General features: G+C 41.2%; 1 long non-coding RNA gene across 2 annotated transcripts; it reads left to right on the top strand.

Annotated features, from left to right (window-relative positions):
• Positions 1 to 1,140: 1,140 nt before the first annotated feature.
• LOC123612172 (uncharacterized) lies at positions 1,141 to 2,791 on the top strand. Of its 2 annotated transcripts, none has more exons than XR_006719384.2 (3): positions 1,141 to 1,256; positions 2,055 to 2,142; positions 2,494 to 2,791. It is a non-coding gene; the product is annotated as an uncharacterized LOC123612172 (long non-coding RNA). The 2 variants fall into 2 exon arrangements; XR_006719385.2 differs by lacking the exon at positions 1,141 to 1,256 and adding an exon at positions 1,268 to 1,939.
• Positions 2,792 to 20,181: the final 17,390 nt, after the last annotated feature.

The raw sequence follows: 20,181 nt of genomic DNA, 5'->3' as shown, positions 1-20,181 counted from the left end.
TCTTGAAGTGCCACCATTGGGCATTTCCAGGGTCCTGGACCATGGAGTTGTGACAAAGATTCTCTTCTTGACCAAACTCTGCTCATGCTCCCCTGAACTTTTCAACTAGGCCCCATCTTTTGTGTTCATCTCTGCACTGTCCAATTTTAGTAAGAATCCTTTTAAGTCAGTATAGTCAGAACACCTCATTCTCCATAGCTGATCACCCTGGATAGCTGCGTTCCTCACCCTCCACCGTTCCCCAGGTGATGTCTGATCACCATCGCTGCTCTCAGCAAGACTCCTGTTAGATGGGTTGAGCCAGAATCCCACCTTACCCCTGACATTTCCTCTTAGTAATTTTCCACCCACTGATACACTCCTCGCCCCCCCTCGCCCCCACTGCTCCTTGGTGATAAATTCTCACTTGGCCATTCGGTATTCAGAATTAAATCTGGTACTATATTGAGGTCTCTTTTACCCTATTGCAACAGTCCTGATGCAATAGTCCTGAATAAAATCCGTTTTCACCATTTTAACTACTGTCCAGCTCTGGTTTTTCTTGGACAATGGCAGGTCCCCACCACAGAGACCCCAGGCCTCTGACTCTTGTGTCCCACTTCCTCTGCCCGCAGGAGGAGGCTTTGGGGGCCAGGGCTGTGCCTTCCCCGTGGACCCCCCAGGTTCGGTCCTTTACAGTACCCCATACAGGGGGCCCAGAAAGCCAGAGGCCAGGAACCGCAAAGAGGGGTCCCGGGCCCTGGCGGCCAGCGGCCACTGCTCAAGATCAGCCCCTCTCCTGCCACCGCTGCCACTGCGCCTCAGGGCCCGGACCCTGTCGCCAGCGGTCCCTGCCCGCCTGGGCTCCATCTAGGCCTGCTCTTTCCCCTGGGTCTGACGACAGCAGCTAGTTCCGCAGGGGGTTCCTCGAGTTGGGAGCCCTAAATTAGTAAGCGGACGACTGCAGAGGGACAGGGGACCAAGCGGTGAAGGAAAAGCCATGCAGAAGTAAAATGGAGGAGGCGAAGGCGGCAACGGGAAAGGACTGAGAGCAGCTGCCCATTGCAGGTGCGCGGCATGAACGGCAGGGGGAGCCAGAGACCGCCCAAGGCCAAGGCCAAGTGCCACTGCGGCAAGGCGCCCGCCCCTTTCTCCGCAGTATGGGGGGCTGGCCTCCGCCTTCAGGCTCCGGGCCTCTCCGCCCCGATCCGCAGCCACTGCCCTGGTGACGGTCGTGCGCACTGCGGGCTCCACTCCGCGGGACCAGGGTTCTTAACGTGAGGGAGTAGCCCTCCTCCCCTCCTCTTCCTCGCCTCCCCCGCCTCCTCCATCTTCTCCTCTATATTCATCTTCCTTTGATGTCTAGATGATGCGTAGATAAATAGAGGGGTGTGTGTGTGTGTGTGTGTGTGAAGTTATTTATCCAAGCATTATTTGTAAAATAGGAAACTTGAAATCACAGTTGGAGAATAAATTAAGGAATCCAAGGGTAGACAGTCTTTCTAAAAATATTCGGAAACCTTTACAAATATTGTTTAGCAAGTCCAGGTAACATCATGGGAAAATGATTTTCATGTAATAGTAAAATGAACAATGCAAGAGACACGTGTAAAAATGTTAACTATACACAGAAAAGGTATGACAACCCAAACTCCCCCTAAATATGAATAATGATTTGGTACATGTGTGATAATGCTTTTCCAGATCTTGCATATTGATAGATTATATAGAAATGCATACAGAAAGAAAATGAAGCCTTCCCTTTTTACAAATAAAGGAAGCAAGCTGCATCCGGCGCTGTGGCTGGGCAGGAGGGGGAGCCTGGGCAGGGCTGGAGTTGGACAAGAGGGCTTCTCATTGATGCCACGTCAGCTGTCCCCCACCCTCAGGCCCTTGGATCTACCCTTACCCATCTCTGCAACCTGCCATTCTCTGCTCCCCTTCCCCTGTGCCTGCCCAGGTATCCCTGCCTTATGATCCCCACCCCCAACCACATCCCCCAAACCCAAAAATCTTACTCCATAGGCTTCTTGAAATAATCTCCTGTTAATATTTCTCTGCTCAAAATATTTAAGAATCTCTCAACTGATCTGGTGAATTGAAGAAATCTCCACGCCTGGCATTGGAAGCACTCACACTTCGGCCGGGGTTTAGGGATTCTCGGTAAGTGCTTCCTGGGGGGCAGCGTTCCATTCCCCAATCCTCCTCGCCCCGCTGATGGTACTCAGCAACCCATGCCCCTGGGTCCTGGGTCCTGAGCCCTGATGGGCAATACAGAGCACCTGGATGTGTTAACAGATGCCTTTGGTGTAATGGGTGCGATTGAAGTAAAAAGACACACAGGTGATGAAAGCAGCTCTCCTGCCCCTTTCCTGTTTACCCATTCCTGTCCCTCTGTAACCTTAAAAAACCTAATTATAGGTATGAGATGACTAAACAATTGAAACTAACTCCTGACTTATGCTGTCCTGAATGCACACCATGCCTTGCCTAACCTGTTGATTCTTTTCCTAGATTAAAATAAGTAAGAATGAAGAATTAAGCAGTTAAAGGATGACTAGGTCTCTACCCCCAACAGCCCCCTTGGCCATCCTGCAGGCAGATCACGAGGGCAAGATAACATCTGAAGAGAGAGTCAGCTATCTGCACGCAATGGAGAAGGATGCAGAACCCAACCTCCTGCCTCGACAAGTCACTGAGATTCTTCCCCCCATTTTTCCCTTTAAAAACTGTCATGGCCGAGCAGAATCTTCAGAGTTGGTCTCTGGACACGAGTCCACTTTCTCCCCAGATTGCTGGCTTTTCTGATTAAAGCACCTTTTCTTTCTATTGACGTTTGCCTCCCGATTATTGGCTTTTGAGTGGTGAGCAACCGAACCTGAGTTTGGGAACAGTAACAACGCCAGGTACACATCAGGTGCTTAATACATTTGTCCTTTGATAACAGCGGGGCATTGGTTCCAGGAACCCCATGGAGACTGAAATCCTCAGGTGCTCAATTCCTTTATACAAAATTGTGTAGTATTTGCATATAACCTATGCACATTCTCCCGCATACTTTACATTACCGAACACAATGTAAAAACTATGTGAATAGTTGCTAGAGCGGCAAAATCAAGTTTTGCTTTTTGGAACTTTCTGGAACTTTCTTGCCTAATATTTTCCATCTTCGTTGGAACTCACAGGCACGGAAGACAATATTCATTAAATGGCCACCAGTATTTCAAAATATCAGCAAACCTATGAGCAAGGTTTTAAAATACACGTTTAATTTCAAACTGTATAATACATCTTATAGTCACTGTCAGACACTGCCCAGGCTATATATAGCCACTAAAAGTAAATTCCATTTGAGTATATCAGGCCTAGGATGGCAGATGAAGAATTCGAATTCAGTCCTGACCCACACAGGTGCAAAAGGACAAACTTAGCATCTTCTGTCCAAATACGAAGGGGTGCTCTGTCTTCGCCCTTCTAACCCACTGGGGCAACAAAGAGTGGTCTCATGCTGTGCACAGGACCTGATTTACAGCTCTGGCTACAGTGGGGCTGAGCTGCTGGAAGAGCTGCCTTTTTGCCCGAAGCACACTGGCCTCTTGGGTCTGCGCTCCCTGGGGGATGGGGCCAAGTGGCCACAAACTAAACAGGAGAAGTGACAGTGAGAAATAGAAGCCACTCCTATTTGATTCCCCTCACTCCCCTTCTCCTCTCCTCCTACATTCTCTGCACCTGACATGTCCCTTCTCTTCCAGTTTGTCACTGTGACTGGAATAAATGGAAGGATGAGTCAGGACCTGGCTGTGCCCGAGGAGCCGGAAGGGTGGGGCTGGGTCTCTGGCTCCAACACTTCCTCTTACAAATTCGACCCCTGCCTTCAGCTGCTAGACAAGTGGCTGGGAGGAGGTGACCAAGTGGCCAAGAATCAACACTGGTAATTTTTTTCTCTTCCCCTCAACTTTCTTTGGCTGATATTTCTGTCCAGTGTCCCAGGCTGACCTGACACTCAGCCCCACTGTCCCAGCCTCCACCAGAACCTCCGTCCCCTACATGTCAAATTCTGATCCAGAATATTATTAGGATGTGAAATATATGTATCTCAACATCAAGAACACATGGTGTAAAGCCACAATATTTGGTTGAGTGCATAAAGGAGTGGGAAAAAAAACCCAAAGAGAAGTATTCATTTCGTTTAGAAATAAATTAAATTACTAACTTGCCTTTTATAATACACTCTTCTGTAACATTTTTTTAAAGTGTGTGTATGTAGATACCAGAAAAAAATAAATGAAAAGCTGATTTAAAAAAAAAAACACGGTGTTTCTCTGATAGTCAAAGTTAAGATTGAAATGGCATTTTTGAGGCTCATCTGTTTAAAAGAAGGAAACTAACATCCATCTGATCATTGTCATGTCCCTTTCCATCCCCATTTCTTATCATTTTTAATATAATCTAGGGTTTATGGTTCATACAATTATCAATATACTCTATAATAATTTTACATAATAATCTTTTTATTATATTTTTATTTTTAATTGAAGTATAGTTGCTTTACAATGTTGTGTTAGCTTCTGGTGTACAGCATCATGATTCAGTTATACATATATATCCTTTTTCATAGTCTTTATCATTATAGGTTATTAAAAATTATTGAATATAGTTCCCTGTGCTAAACAGTAGGACCTTGTTGTTTATTTTATAATATAATAGTTCTTTTGATCATATTTTGACATTTGGTTTTATAACAGGATTTAGAATTTTATAAACCATGATTATGTCTAATCTGCTTCAGGCCTCACTGCCAGGCCCTGCCAGGACTTGCACTGTTCAGTAGAAATATTTTGCAAGCCACATAAATAAATTTTCCTGTAGCCATTTTATAAAAAGTAAAAGGAAACAAGTGAAATTAATTTTAAGAATACGTTTCGCTTAGCCCAGTATATCCTAAATTACATTGTTTCAGCATGGAAACAATCTGAAATTATTAATGAGATATTATACATTCCTTTTTCATACAAAATCATTGAAATCCCACCTGTATTTTACACGTCTCAATCCCTGTGGCTAGTGGCTACAGTATGGGACAGAGAAAGTCTAGGAATTCTCCATTCTTTTACAGGCAGGATGAGGAATCTTGCATTAACTTAATTTAAAGATGAAACACCGGCATATCATTTTCAACGATGTCATCTTAGAGAATAAGTGTGTCTAGTCATAGAGCCAAAATCATCACAGTTTTTCTTTCATACAGTGTGTTGAAAGAGAGAGCATAGCAGGTGTTTATGAACTATGTCAACTATATCCAATTATTTCATCACTCATCTTAACAACAGTGACCATTTATTAAGCACTCACCTCATGCCAGCTCATGTGTGTTTTATGAGCCTTCTGGAAGCACATTGTTGAGAACATGGGGCTCTGAAGCTTTCAATATCACAGAATGTTTTCAGAGCTGAAAGGCTCTCCAAGATCACTCAGTGCCAAGTCCTTCATTTTACAGGCTGAGAAAAGAGAAGTCACAAATGACCGGTCCAGGGCACACAGGAGAGGGACAGACATGAAGAAACCAAATCTTCTTAGTGTCCACCAGGGCTTCTTACACTGCTCTAGCCAACTACAAGATGTCAAATATAGGGAAGGAAATAGCATGTGTGGTTGATATTTGTTGCAACACAGCTGGATACTGGTAAATATCCTGATTTAAGATTAAAATCTTTTTCATTAAGAATCAGTGTCCTTCTGCTACTGTATAGCATAGGGAACTATATTCAACATCTTTTAATAACCTATAAAGGAAAAGAATCTATAAAAGAAAAGAAAAATAATAGATACAGATATAGATGTATACCTGAATCATTTTGCTGTACACCTGAAACTAACACAACATTGTAAATCAATAAATACTTCAAATTTTTTTTAATGATTTAAAAAAAAGAACCTGGGGCTCTTGAGGCAAAATACCCATGGATTAATTTTGATTCAATCATTTACTGATGATGTAACTTTAAGTAAAGGCATGGACCACTCTAAACCTGCCTTGTCACCTGTAATATGGAGACAATAATAATGCCCATTGCGTGGTCATTGGGAGGATTGAATGAGGTAATTCTTATCAAGCCCTCACCCCATTGCCGGGCTCAGGCAGCCCCTCAGTGCATGGTCACCTGCTGCTACAGTACCCTACTCAGTCCTCATGACAATCCTTTCAGGTAGGTGTCAATACTTCAATTTGAGAGGTGAGGAAACTAGGATTAGGTAGCTTTTCTGAGGTTATAGGGGCTGTAAGACAATGAAATTGGTTTTTAAACCTCTATTACTCTCACCCAGAATCCAGGATTATAACTCCCATGATACGCCCCCCGTCTCCATTCTCATCGTGAGCTACATACACTGAGGAATTGGTTACATATGATTTGAGATCCATTTACTACAAGGCTTCTTACTAGGTTTTAATTAAAAAGCTGAAGATAAGTAAGTAATTGTGGGTTCTGTTCGTCATGGGTTTTGTCCAGCAAAAGTTCCACCGCAGAAGAACGAAATTACTCAAGACTTTATCAGGTCACGAGAGTGAGAGGGAGCTGGAGACTGACTACCCAAGCTCCTGAAAAGCTCTTGTATTTATTGAGAAGAGTCAAACAAAGAGTCAAAGTGAAATAACGTCATAGGAATGAGTAAGGGGCATGGTGTACGTGCAGGGATGCAGGTCAACAGTTTCAGTTTGTGAAAAACAGAAACATTATAATCTTAATTTATATTTAGCGAGAAGGTTACAATATTGATAGTACACATGGTTATTTTAAGCCTCAAACAATCATGAGCAAGGTTACAGTGTTCCGAATAATTGACAATGAAAACCCAGGCCACCACAGAGGCTCCATACTATGATCAGAAATCGTCTAAGCACGCGAAGCAGCCCAGCTGTTCCCAGCTAAGGGCTAAGCCACAGTTTTCTGTGAGCAAGGGCAGCCTGCACCGTCCGCCTACACCTGATGAGCGAAGCACGTCCTGCCGGTTAGGGCAGGGGACGAGTTATGGTTTTCCATAAGCACAAGCAGCCCTGAATCTATGACCTCGAACTAAGCAAAGCGACCAAAGCATGTCTCTGCTTTTTACGGCAAGGAGACAGTTTGTAGCAGTTTTCTGCTAGCAAAGCAGCTTCAAGGCAACTGAGGTAAATTCCATAGATAAGGTGGTGACTGGTATTGAGAGTTTATTTTTTTATGCTCTTAGACATTTTGCTTTGAAATAGCAGTATAATGACAAATATAGAAAGCATTGGTTTTGATTATACATTTCTTATGTGTTTACATAAAGATGAGAATATGATTTGGTAAAGCAATCATTACAATATCAAAGTTTGTTAACCCAAGTTTGTGCTCCCACAAGTAATGGCAGAAACTTTGGGGGAGCAAAGGACTCTGGAAATTAAATAGAACAATTAGAAGTCATTTTTATTGGCAGGACTTTGGGATACATTTTTTGAAAATGTGAATGGCTGTATAACTTCTTCTGTTCATAAATGGATGTCAATTGTTTATGAGAGTAAACAGAACAGCATAAGGCATTTTAAAAAGGCATTCGTATTCTCATTACCCTGAGAAAAATCCCCAGACTTTTAAAATATATATAAATATACATGTATATATAGTATTATGCATATTCACATATATATACATATATATATGTAGACTGACAACAGAGAAACAGACCAATAGAGAGAGTACATGTAAAGATGGAACTGGAGAAATAGTGTGTGTATATGTGTGTAAATATTTACAATATCCGGACCAGCTGGAGATGCCCTCCTGTGTGTCATGGTCGGTCCTTCCCTGACTTGACCGGGTTTGGAGTTAGCCTAGGGTGGGCAGCCCATGGGAAGGGGGGACAGCAGGGCTGGGAGATGCACTGCAGAGACCATCGGGAGGGACCGAGCTAGTCTGGGGAGCAAGTGTCACCTGAGATCCCCACATGCACTTGCTGTCTGAGGACATCAGGTCCCTGTGGTGTGACCTGTGTTTCTTTCCAAGTTACTGGCAGGCAGCCCTTGGCTCTATTGGTCTCTCTCCCCTCCCTGCTACAAGCCATTGGCTAGTCCTTTAGGGATCCAGGTTTTCAGACCCAGGGTCCTGCACACTTTTTGTGGCTTCCCTACCCCTGCCCATACTTTTGCCATTTTCTTAGCCCCCTTGAGGACTAAAAAAAAGTCTAGTATTAGTTTGAGGGTGCTATCTGTGTTCTGCCAGGACCCTGACTGGCAGGATAGAAATAGCCTAAAAGTATTCTTATTACTCACATTCCTTTCTCAGGTGCATTCCACATATCTATCTTAGTATATTATGTTGTCATGACGCAACTGGTTTTTTCAGGTTCTACATTTACTACTGCACTATTTAACGTCTGTGTCCTGAAAGTGTGCCCTGGGTCAATAACATCTACTGTCCCGAGGTACTCCGGAGAGTACCACCCTAGTGGCCTTAGTCTTGGAGGAAATACCCAAGTCCTGGCATGTGAGAGCAGTTGGCATGAGTAGAGGGCCTTTTGCTCGGACATCTCATAGCAGAACCACAGGATTATGGCCTCCTGTGTTCAGACTAGCTTTAGGCCAACAGTTGTGAATGTCGTCATGAAAATGAGGTGATGTCATGATCTTCCACGTTTTAATTGGCATCTCTCTACCAGCCATCGCGAGATTTGTAGTTTCAGCCCTTTCCCTTTTTTCTCAGCTTCAGTCTCCTTGCTATTGTTATTTGAATATTTCGCTGCTTTTACAGCAACGTTAACCTCATCTAGCTACTAGGATGTAAGCCCCAGAGGGCAGGGTCTTCATTTTGTTTGTTTGTTTGTTGTTTTATTCCTATACGGTCAACACTATATGGTAATTGCTCAATTAAATTCATTGGATTTTGAAAAAATAAACATTTTGTTCCTTTTATCTGAACAGTATTACAGCATGTTGCTTTAACATAACTTACTTCAACAAAACCGTATATACAGGGTTTTCTATATTTAGGGGTCTATTGTGAATGATATTTTCATTAAATTTTAAACATACAGTTTTTAGTGATACTGAGTAACTCTTAAAGGAAAAATTCTGAGACATGAGGCTAACATGCTAAACGCCATGAACATTGGTGTGGTAAATGATAAGTATCGTCAAACTGCTTTCCAATAGGGACTTTAAAGACACCATAGCAATGCTAGACTAAAACACAAGTGATTTTAAAAATATGTTTTAAAGATTTCCTTACAAATATAATCAACACACAATCTCCTTTGCTTCCTTTTCTTTGTCTTTTTTTTCCAGCAGAAGGCTGGCTTGTCAAGCATTTGGGATGTCAGAGTAGGTGTCCAGCTACTCTGGAACCTAACAATAGACTAAAGACATAACATTGAAGTTGCATATTCATACTTAGATACTTAAGAGGCAGGATAAGACCTTTCCAAAGTGAATTTTAGACAGTTCATTCTTGAACATATAGATAACTTGCATCTCAGAGATTTGAGAAAGCTCATTAACATTACTATGAAACTTATGGGTAGCAGGGAATAATTGCAAAAAATGCGCAACCTCTTGTTACAAACTGCAACCGTGCTAGCAGTTTGTACCGTATAAGGATCCAAAAGAGAACTCCAGTATGTCTTCTCTATAGACTGACTAGCTAAGCCAGGAGATTGAAATGTATCTACATTATATTGATAAGGAAAACAAAACAAAAATTTTCAATACCCAAGGCCATTGGCCAATATTAGAATCACAAAAAGAGACACAAGGCATTATCATGTGTGTGTGGATAAATATAAGTAAAAATGCACAGCATCTGCTATGAAATACTCTTATCAAAATATCACACCTGAATCTGATCAAGCCTCTAATACTTGTTTATAAGAAATCTGGGGGCCAGAGGTATATATTGTAGGACACAATGGAGTTGCAGTGAGCTAAATCCAGAATGTGAAATTCTCAGACAAGTGATGAGGATGCTTCAACAAATGAAATACAAGAATTAAAAAAAGGATGGGGGGGGTGTTATTGATGAAAAGATACTTACGAATCATATCAACCAAATGCAGTGCGGACAACATTAGATTCTCATTTGAGTAATCTAGTTGTAAATAAGACACTTATGAGGCAATCTGGGAAATTTGAATATTGATAATATTAAAGGTTTTTTGGTAAATTTTTAAGTGTGATAATGGTATTGTGGTTATGTTATTAAAGAAAGAGTCTTTATGCTTTAAAGATATATAATATAGTATTTATCTATAATATGATATGGTGTCTGAGACTTACTTTTGAATATTCCACTGGGGGAGCTGAAGTACAGATAAAACAAATTTAGTTGTATGTTGATAATTGTTGAAGCTGGGTGATAGATACGTGAGGGTCAATTTACTAGTATTTTTCTTTTATATAGGATTGAAAATCTCTATAATAAAAATACATTATTTATTTATTAATAAAATAACAAACATGTTTAAAAGTAGTTTTCAAGATAATGCATAATACTGGAGATTTTTGTCATAATGTTGGGTGTTTTGCCAAAACCGTAAGCTGGGAATATATGTGCAAAAAACATCAAAAGTGATAGAGGCTGGGAGAGGGAAGGGTACAGCTCAGTGGTAGAGCACGTGCTTAGCATGCAGAAGGTCATGTGTTCAATCCCCAGTACTTCCATTTAAAACAAACAAACAAACAAACAAACCTAATTACCTCTCCACGCTGGAAAAAAAAAGAAAATAGCTTTAAAAAAAGAGAAAAAAAACTGATAGAGGCTGAGAGGTTGCATTATAAATGGTCTTTTCTGTATTTTAATTGTTTGCAATGATTGGATATTACTTTTTATCATTAGAAATATTAAAATAAGTAAATTAAGATATATTTCCAAGGATATTTAATGCAGGCCTTTGAAATGGTAAATAGGGAGGAAATTCAATAAGGGAATGATTCAATAAATTATGATACAGACTTGTGTCATAATGGAATAGTATGCAGCCATTTAAAAGGATAGATCTTGATGAATTTCCCTGCTGTGTATGTAACAAACCCACAGCCAACATCATACTCAAAGGTAAAAAGGTTGAAAGATTTTCCTCTAAGATCAGGAGCAAGACAGAGGTGCCCACTCTGACCACTCCTATTCAATATAGTACTGGAAGTCCTAGACTGAGCAATCAGGCAAGAATAGAAATAAAAGGCATCGAAATCAGAAAAGAAGAAGTAAAATTGTCTGTTTTCAGATGATATGATGTTATATACAGAAAATCCTCAACATGCCAACAAAAAAACCCACTAGATCAACACATTCAGTAAAGTTGCAAGATATAAAATCAATATACAGAAAACAGTTGCATTTATATACATTAATAACAAAACATCTGACAAAGAAAGAAGACAACCCATTTACAATACCATCAGAAACAATAAAATACTTTGGAATAAATTTAACCAAGAAGGTAAAAATCTGTACACTGAAAACTACAAGACTTTGGTGAGAGAAACTGAAGAAGACATAAACAAATGGAAAGGCGTCCTGTGTTCACAGAATGAAAGAATTAATATTGTTAAAATGTCCATATTACCCAAAGCCATGTAAAGATTCAATGCAATTCCTATCAAAATTCCAATGGCATTTTTCACAGAAATAGAAAAAACAATCCTAAAAGTTGTATGGAGACACAAAAGACCCTGAATAGCCAAAGCAATTCTGAGAAAGAAGAACAAAGCTGGCGGCATCAAACTTCCTGACTTCACATTATACTACAGAGCTATAGTAATCAAAGCAGTGTGGTACTAGCATAAAACTAAACACAGAGACCACTGAAACACAACAAAGGGCCTAGAAATCATCTCCCACATGTACACTCAACTAATACTTGACAAGAGAGCCAAGAACATCCGAAGGACAAATAAATGATGAAAGAATGAAATTGGACCCCTATCTTACACCACTCACAAAAATAAACTCAAAATGGATTAAAGACTGAAACGTAAGACCCCAAACCATAAAATTTTTCAAAGAAAACAGCTCCTTGACTTTGGTCTTGGCAGTTATTTCCTGGATATGACAGCAAAAGCACAAGCAACAAAAGCAAAAGTAAATAAGTGGGACTCCATCAAACTAAAAAGCTTCTGTATAGCAAAGGAAACCATCAACTAAATGAGAAGGCAACCTATGGAATGGGAGGAAATATTTGCAAATTATATATATGATAAGAGGTTGATATCCAAAATATATAGAGAACACATAAAACTCAATAGCAAGACAATAGCAACAAAAACAAAAACAAAATATTCTGATTTTAAAATGGGGGAGAGGAAATGAAGAGATGGTTTTCCAAAGAAGACATCAAAATGGCCAACAGGTACATGAAAAGATGCCCAACATCACTAACCATCGGGGGAGTGGAAATCAAAATGACAGTGAGATAGCTCACACCTGTCAGAATGGCCATCTTCAAAAAGGCAAGAGATAACAAGTGTTGGCGATGGTGTGGCTAGAAGGGAACCCTAGTGCACTGTTGGTGGGAATGCATATTGGTATAGCCACTGTGGAAAACAGTGTGGAGTTTCCTCAGAAATTAAAAATAAAAGTACCATATGACCCAGCAATTCCACTTCTGGGTATGTATCCAAAGGAATGGAAATCAGGATCTCATAGAGAGAGCTGCATATGCCAAGATATGGAATCAGCATAAGTGTTCACCATCAACAGATGAATGGATGAAGTACATGAGATTATATATACACATACACACAGAGGAATACTACTCAGCCATTAAAAAGAATGAAAACTTGTCATTTGCAGCAACATGGACAGACCTGGAGGGTATTATGCTTAGTGAAATCAGTTAGACAGAGAAGGACAAATACTGTATGGCATCACTAGTATGTGGAATCTAAAAAAGTCAGACTCAGAGAAACAGTACAGCAGTGTTTACCATGGGGTTGGGAGTAGGGGAAATGGGGGAGATATTGGTCAAAGGCTACAAACTTCCAGTTCTAAGATGAACAAGTTCTGGGCTCTAAGGTACAGCCTGGTGATTATAGCTAATGATGCTGTATCATATATTTAAATGCTACCTAGAGAGTAGATCTTAAATGTTTTCACCACAAAAAAAGAAATGGTAATTATGTGACAGGATGGAGGCAGTAGCTAATGCTATGGTGGTAATCAGTTCACAAAAGATGAATGTATCAAATCAACAGGTTGTATACCTTGAACTTTTACCATGTTATGTGTCAATATATCCCAATAAAGCTTGGGAGAGGGTAATCCTGCTTAGGAGGGATGAAGAAGGGCTTAAAGAAAATCATGAAGTACAATTTATAGGGCAAAAGTTTGATGCATGTCATTACATTTCAAAAGTATTTCCGTTCAATTAAGGGAACCAGAGACCAAGTTAATAGACGTATAAAAAATTGGGAGAAGATATCTGAAATGTCCAACACCAACCAACGTTTATACTTAGTATATACAAGAACTCCTGCAAATCAGCAACCACAATAAAAGGTAGGAGCTCTGATAGAAAACTAGGGAAGGAAGATGACAGGCAGTTCACAAGCGAGATGGTAAGAAACATATGAAGAGATATTTGACCTCATTAACATTTAGAGAAATTCAAGTTAAAACAACTATGATATATTATTTATACCCACAAGTTTATCATAAATTGGAGAGCTAGGTCATGTCAAGTTTTGGCAGGGATGAGGGGACAGAGGAACTCCATGCCCAGGGGGTGACAGCAGCCCTTTGAGAGTGCCATCTGGCACTACTTTTTTTTTTTAATTGAAGTATAGTCATTTACAACGTGTCAGTTTCTGGTGTACAGCTCAACATTCCAGTCGCTGGCACTACTTTAAGTAAAACTAAATCCTATGACTTAGGAATCTGAATCCTAGGCAAGTATCCCTGAGCAAATCTTGTCCTCAAAGGGAACACAGATGAGTACATATATTTGTTTGGCAGCAGCCTGGGTATCTGACACTGGTGGACAAAGACTGACAAGGACTAGGTAATATGGATGGATCTTGAAAACACGCTTCACAAAGCAGAACGAATCCAACAAACTGTTTGACCAACACCATTTGCATTCATCTTTTAATTAATAAACTTTATGATTTTTTCTTTTTTTTAATTTCATGTTTATTTATTTATCTTTTTTGGGGGAGGAGGGTAATTAGGTTTACTTTTTCTTTTAGAAGAGGTACTGAGGATTGGACTCAGGACCTTGTGTATACTAAGCATGTGCTCTACCACTTAAGCTATACCCTCCCCCCAGATTTTATGATTATTATTATTATTGCAGTTTTAGGTTTGCAAAAACTTGATCAGCTCATACAGAGTTCCCCATATACTCCATCTCTCCATGGCTCACCGTTTCCCTTGTTGACAAAAGTTCAATTAACAAGCAAGTTAAGAATTAAAAAGGGGAATTTTATTTGAGCCAAACAGGATTATAAGCCTGGAAACAGACTCTCAGAAGGCTCTGAGGACTGTTCTGCCTGTTAGAAGTTGAAGGCTTAGTCACGCACATTTCTGAGACAAAAGGTCATACATCAAAATGACATATTGATATTTTAATAAAGTTCACCAAGGATACATAGTCCAGATAAGCATGTATAGAGTGATCAGGAAGTCACCATGACCCATTACAGAGTTTGGAAAGAAGGCTGTTATTTTAAGAAATTGCATTGCCGGCATCAGAAGAAAGGAAAAAAAATAGATTTTTATGGTCAAGCAGGCACTCCCATCTTTTAGGTGCTCTGGTTAATGTGTCATGAAGATGCACTCTGCACATTAGGGGTGGAGGGAGGTGGCCCAAACAAACACAGAGAGGGAATTTGATGTTTCATTTTTCTTGTCCTGCCTTCAAATATCCATTTTATTTCATCACCCCTATTATTAACCTCTTGCATTAGCAAAGAACATTTCTTACAATTCACAAGCTAATGCTGATACATTGTTAACTAAAGCTAACTTGAGGGTTTACCCTTTGTTTCGTGCAGTTCTATGGATTTGGACAAATGTAGCATGACGTATCTAGCATTGCAGTATCATACAGAATAGTTTCACAGCCCTACAAATCCGCTGTGCTCCATCTAGTCCTCCTTCCCCAACTCCATGAAACTCTTTTACCAACCACTGATCTTTTTTACTATAATTTTTTTAACATTTTTATTATGATAAAGAAAATGTAAAATTTACCATCTTAACCATTTTAGGGGTACAGTTCAGTCTTGTCAAGTACATTCACCTTGTTGTACAACAGATCTCAAGAACTCTTTGATCTTGCAAATTTGAAACCCTGTACCCGTTAAACAACTTCCCACTTCCACCTCCCCCAGCCTCTGGTAACCACATTTCTACTTTCTGTTTCTATGAATTTGACTACTTCAGATACCTCATAAAAGTGGAACCATGCAGTATTTGTCTTTCCACATCTGTTTATCCATTCATCCATCACTTGGGTTACTGCTACCTCTTGGCTGTTGTGAATAGTGCTGCTATGAACCTGGGTGTACATGTCTTCATTTTTTCACCTTTTCCAGAATGTCATATGGTTGGAATCATACAGTATGCAGCCTTTCCAGACTGGCTTCTTCCACTAAGCAATGGGCATTTAAAGTTCCTCCATGTCTTTTCATGGCTTGATAGCTGGTTTCCTTTTATTGCCGAATAATATTCTAGTGTGTGGATGTACCATAGTTTGTTTCTCCATTCACCTTTTGAAGGCCATCTCGGTTGCTTCCACTTTTCAGCAATTATGAATAAAATTACTGTAAACATCCCTGTCCAGGTTTTAGCGTGGACATACATTTTCAGCTCATTTGGATTAATACCTAGGAACACAATTGCTGGGCTATATGGTGGCACTATATTTAGCTTTGCAAGAAACTGCCAAATTCTTCCAATGGGGCTGTACTGTTTTGCATTCCCACCAGCAGATGAGAATTCCTGTTGCTCCATATCCTCACCAGCATTTGGTATTGTCAGTATTTTGGATGTTAGCCCTTCTGATAGGTAGGTAATGGTATCCCACTGTTGTTTTCAGTTGTAATTTCCCAATGACATATGATGTTGAGCATCTTTTCATATGCGTATTTGCCATCTGTATATCTTCTTGGTGATTAATATTCTGTGGGGGATCAGTGATTGGACTCTCCTGGGGGGCGGGGGTCAGTGATTAGTGGACTTCAGACTTCACTGGGCAAGGATCTATGCAGCTATTTGCTGTCTGTTGGGTCAGAGGTAGGAGTCCCTGATATCCGTCCTTAGGTGTCTATTGAGTCAATGATTTGCGATCTGTTGGTGTCACGGGTTGGTGTCTGTAAGAGTCAGGAAACTGGAGTTCTCTTGCTTTAAAGGAACTGAAGGCCTGTGACAGTTGCTGATTGAGGGAAATGTGTAGGTGAACGATTGGGAGGCTTTGGAAGTCAATGATTGTGGTTGTCTGTAAGGTAGTGATTAGGGGGTGGCGTCTGGGATGTGGATGCTCTGGAGGGGTCAATGGTTAGGGTCTATATGTCTAGTGACTACAGGGTGACTTATGTTCCGTATGGTCTGTATGGGGCCTTAGTCTTATGAAATCCATGCCTTTTAGTGATTGTCTGTACTTAAGAGGGTTGAGGGTCAAACCAGTGGGCTTCCTGGGGGACACAGAAGAGGCAATTCTGGATCAGTATTTGTTCATCAACAGCAGTGATTCGGAGCCTCTGGAAATCAGCAGATGGAGCATTCTTGGTGGTTATTTACTGGGTGTGCAGTGAGTCAGTGATTCACAGCCCCAAAATGTCAATGACTGCATCTCTGGGATTTAGTTATTGAGAAATAGAATGTATAACCCCTGTTGGGACCCAGGGCACGCTGCCCCAGAATATGCCTCAATGGCATATTGATTACTCTGAATTAACGTTACTTGAGAAATGGACAATGCAAGAGGAACACGTTGACCCTCCTTTCTGTCTCCCGGAAAACAGGAAATAAATCTCCCATGTGAAAGGTACACTCTCTACCTCTGGAGGTAGCAGGACACCCTTATCATCAGAGACAGGGAATTTGGGCCAAGATATCTATACAAACAAACCCTGTTATGCCTTTCATTTACTACCCCAAGCCCAAACTCTGTTTAGATTCTTTACTAATTAAGCACCCCAAACCCAGGTTTCTTTGTCTTGTCAATTCCTCATAGAAATCCCTCAGGGAAATTTATTGTTTCTTTGTCTACAAAGTATAAAATCTGCCTGTTTTAGCCACTTCTTAGGTCCTATTTCTATAAGAGCTCCGTGTACATGAATTAAACTTGTTTCTTTTTCTCCTGTTAATCTGTCAATTTTATTATTAGTCCAGCCACAAGAACTCAAGAGGGGTGGGGGGGAAATTCCCCCTTCCCTGACACCCCAAAACATCTACAGCAATTTCTTTGTTGTGGGGAGCCATACTGTTCATTGTAGGCTGTTTAGCAGAATCCCTGGCTTCTTCTTCCCATTAGATGCCAACAGCACCATCACTCCCTCAATGTAAAAACCAAAAAGTACCTCCTGACATTGCCTAATGTCCCTTGGCGGTGCTGAGGAGGCAAAATTGCCCCCTGTTGAGAATCGTTGGTCTAGAAATAAGGCCAAAGAATGGCACTGCATATAAATGATTAAATTGACATCATAATGATAGAGAATGTCAGATCGGATATATGAACGACGTACAGCGATGTCCAGTTGAGAGAGGAAATACTTAACATGAAATGGAAAGCTTGAAAATAACGAAATGGAAGAAGTTTTTTCTTTGTAAGCACATTAGGTCTCGTTATGCAGCTCACCACTGCCCTGCACATCCCAGTGGAGTGGTGACTGGATTTCTAGAGGTTAAAGGTCATGGGAATTCAGTTCTAAAATACAGAGGAGGATAATGGTGGGGCATAGTTGATTCAGGATGAGCGTGTGGTTGATGGGAAAGCGTGGAGTCTTAGCAGATGTTTTGTGTTGAGGATGTCTGTGAAGAGCCAAGCATCCCTGCCCCAGTGAGGTTTGGGGCTGGTGGCAGGTATTGCTGCTTTCTTCTATTATTTTTGCTTGTATAAAACTTAACGCATCACTCAATAAAAAACGTAAAAAAAAATTAAACAAAACAAAACAAAACTTAAGGCAGACATCTGCTTCTGGCAGGATGGAGTAAAGAGCTCACTCCTCGCTCCCAAAAGCAACTTAGGGTTGCTGAGAAAAAAACTGTCAAAAACAACCCTTTCAGTGTTCTGGAAACTGACCAAACGCATTCTGCAAACAAGTGTTTTATTCATCAAAACTGCTAGACTGTGGCTCGTAACAGGGCAGTTTGTGGTGGGTTTTTTCCATGTGGCTCCCCTCCCTCTTTCAGTGCTGCTGGTGGAGTCGTTCAACCAGGGCAGGGGCCAGCCAGGGAAACACAGTCTTCAGTGCAGCCGCTGGAGATGGCTAGCATGATTGGGAGCATGGCTGGTTTAAGTGGCTATCTCAGCAGCAACCACACGTAGGGGGCCGGCAGAGCCATTAGTGGGACCTTACAGCCTGTTTGGGGCAAGTAATGGACTGGTCTGCCGGGAGTTTAATGAGGAGATCTGGGTGATGGGACATCCATAGGGGGCTTGATAAACTACTTTAGGCAGACAGGCGCCTTTGCGCATGTGCAGCAGAGATCAAAACAGACGCAAACCATCCACCTATCTATCTCTGTCTTACTGAGCCCGTGTTCGCACAGAGGAGACAATGAGCAAGCCCAGTGAGAAATAAAAGCCAGGGCAGACTTGTAAAAGGCTTGAGGTTTGCATGTACTCTCTGGCAGCTAAGCAAGTCAAACATGGCTTGACATGTTTTTGCACAACACTAAGCTGTACAGACATGGGGAGGTGACCCCTAGAAAGCCAGTCTTAAGTATAAGAAAAAGAAAAAAATCGGAGCAGAGACATCAGTGGCTGCCCGCTGCAGGGGAGACAGAGGTCACAGATTTGGTTCAGCTATAAAACCTGGACAAAATGCATGGACCAGCTATTTGAGGGCTCTGAAAAGTAGAGTGGCAAAAGACTGGGGAAGAAGACAAGAATCTGAAGTATCACTGAAACAGTGGCGAGTTTACCTTTTTCATTCTTCCAGTATTCTCCAGCCAGAACTAAACGCAGGGTGAAACCGGAAGCGAGCGCTGTGGTGCAGAGAGAGATCCAGAAGCCCCCCTTAGTTCTGGCTTCAGGAATAGGAAAGAGAATGTCCAATGCTCAGAGTGTGGAAATTCCCCACTATTTTTATTTTTCTGTTTATTTTCTCTGGTCTCCTGTGTCCAGGACCCTAAGCAATCTCATGGTGGCATCAACAGTGGCCAAAGACCTCAGAGGAGCCAAAACTGAGGGAAGGGAAGCTTCCTCTCCAGTAAGTGGAGCTGTGGTCCCAGGAGGGTGGGGTCTCTCTCCCTCCCTTGAGGGAAGAACTTGGCATAAAATTATGAACTCCAGGGGTCAGTAAACTTTTCCCAGAAAGGGCCAGGCAGTAAATATTTTAGACTTTGTACACCACACAGTCTCTGCGCAGCTACCCAACTCTGCCATTATAGCAGGAAAGCAACCAATGCGTGAACAAGTGAGTGTGGCCGGTTCCAATACAACTTTACTTACAAAAATAGGCAGTGAGCGGGTTTTGGCTCACGGGGCTATAGTTTGCTGGCCTCTGCCACAGAGGAATGGAAATTTATGTGTACACCAAAACCTGTACATCGATGTTTACAGCAGCTTTATGCATAATTGCCCCAAACTGGAAACGACCCAAATGTCCTTCAGTGAGTGAATGTATAAACAAACTGTGATAGATTCATACAATGAAATATACATCTCCTGCTGAGTATTGCTACTCAGTAATAAAAAGGAATGGACCATCGATACGTACATCAACATGGATGAATCTCCAAGTATTATGCAGAGTGAAAGAAGCCAGACTCAAAAGGTTACATACCATAACCTGAGCAAAATTTCCTGATGATTCTGTTTATATGGCTTTTTGGTAAAAGCGTAAGTATAGGACAGAGAACAGATCACTGGTTGCCAGGGACTGGGATGAAGGGGAGGTTTGATTACAAAGGAGCAGCATAAGAGAGTGTCCGGGGGGCTTGAAACTGTTCTGTATACTGATTTAGGTGTACTGTATACTGATTTTGGAATCAATATATGTGTTACTCACTGAACTACACACTA

This window comes from Camelus bactrianus, chromosome X (assembly GCF_048773025.1).
Source record: "Camelus bactrianus isolate YW-2024 breed Bactrian camel chromosome X, ASM4877302v1, whole genome shotgun sequence".
Lineage (NCBI taxonomy): Eukaryota > Metazoa > Chordata > Mammalia > Artiodactyla > Camelidae > Camelus > Camelus bactrianus.
This window is presented reverse-complemented; position numbering and strand designations above follow the sequence as displayed.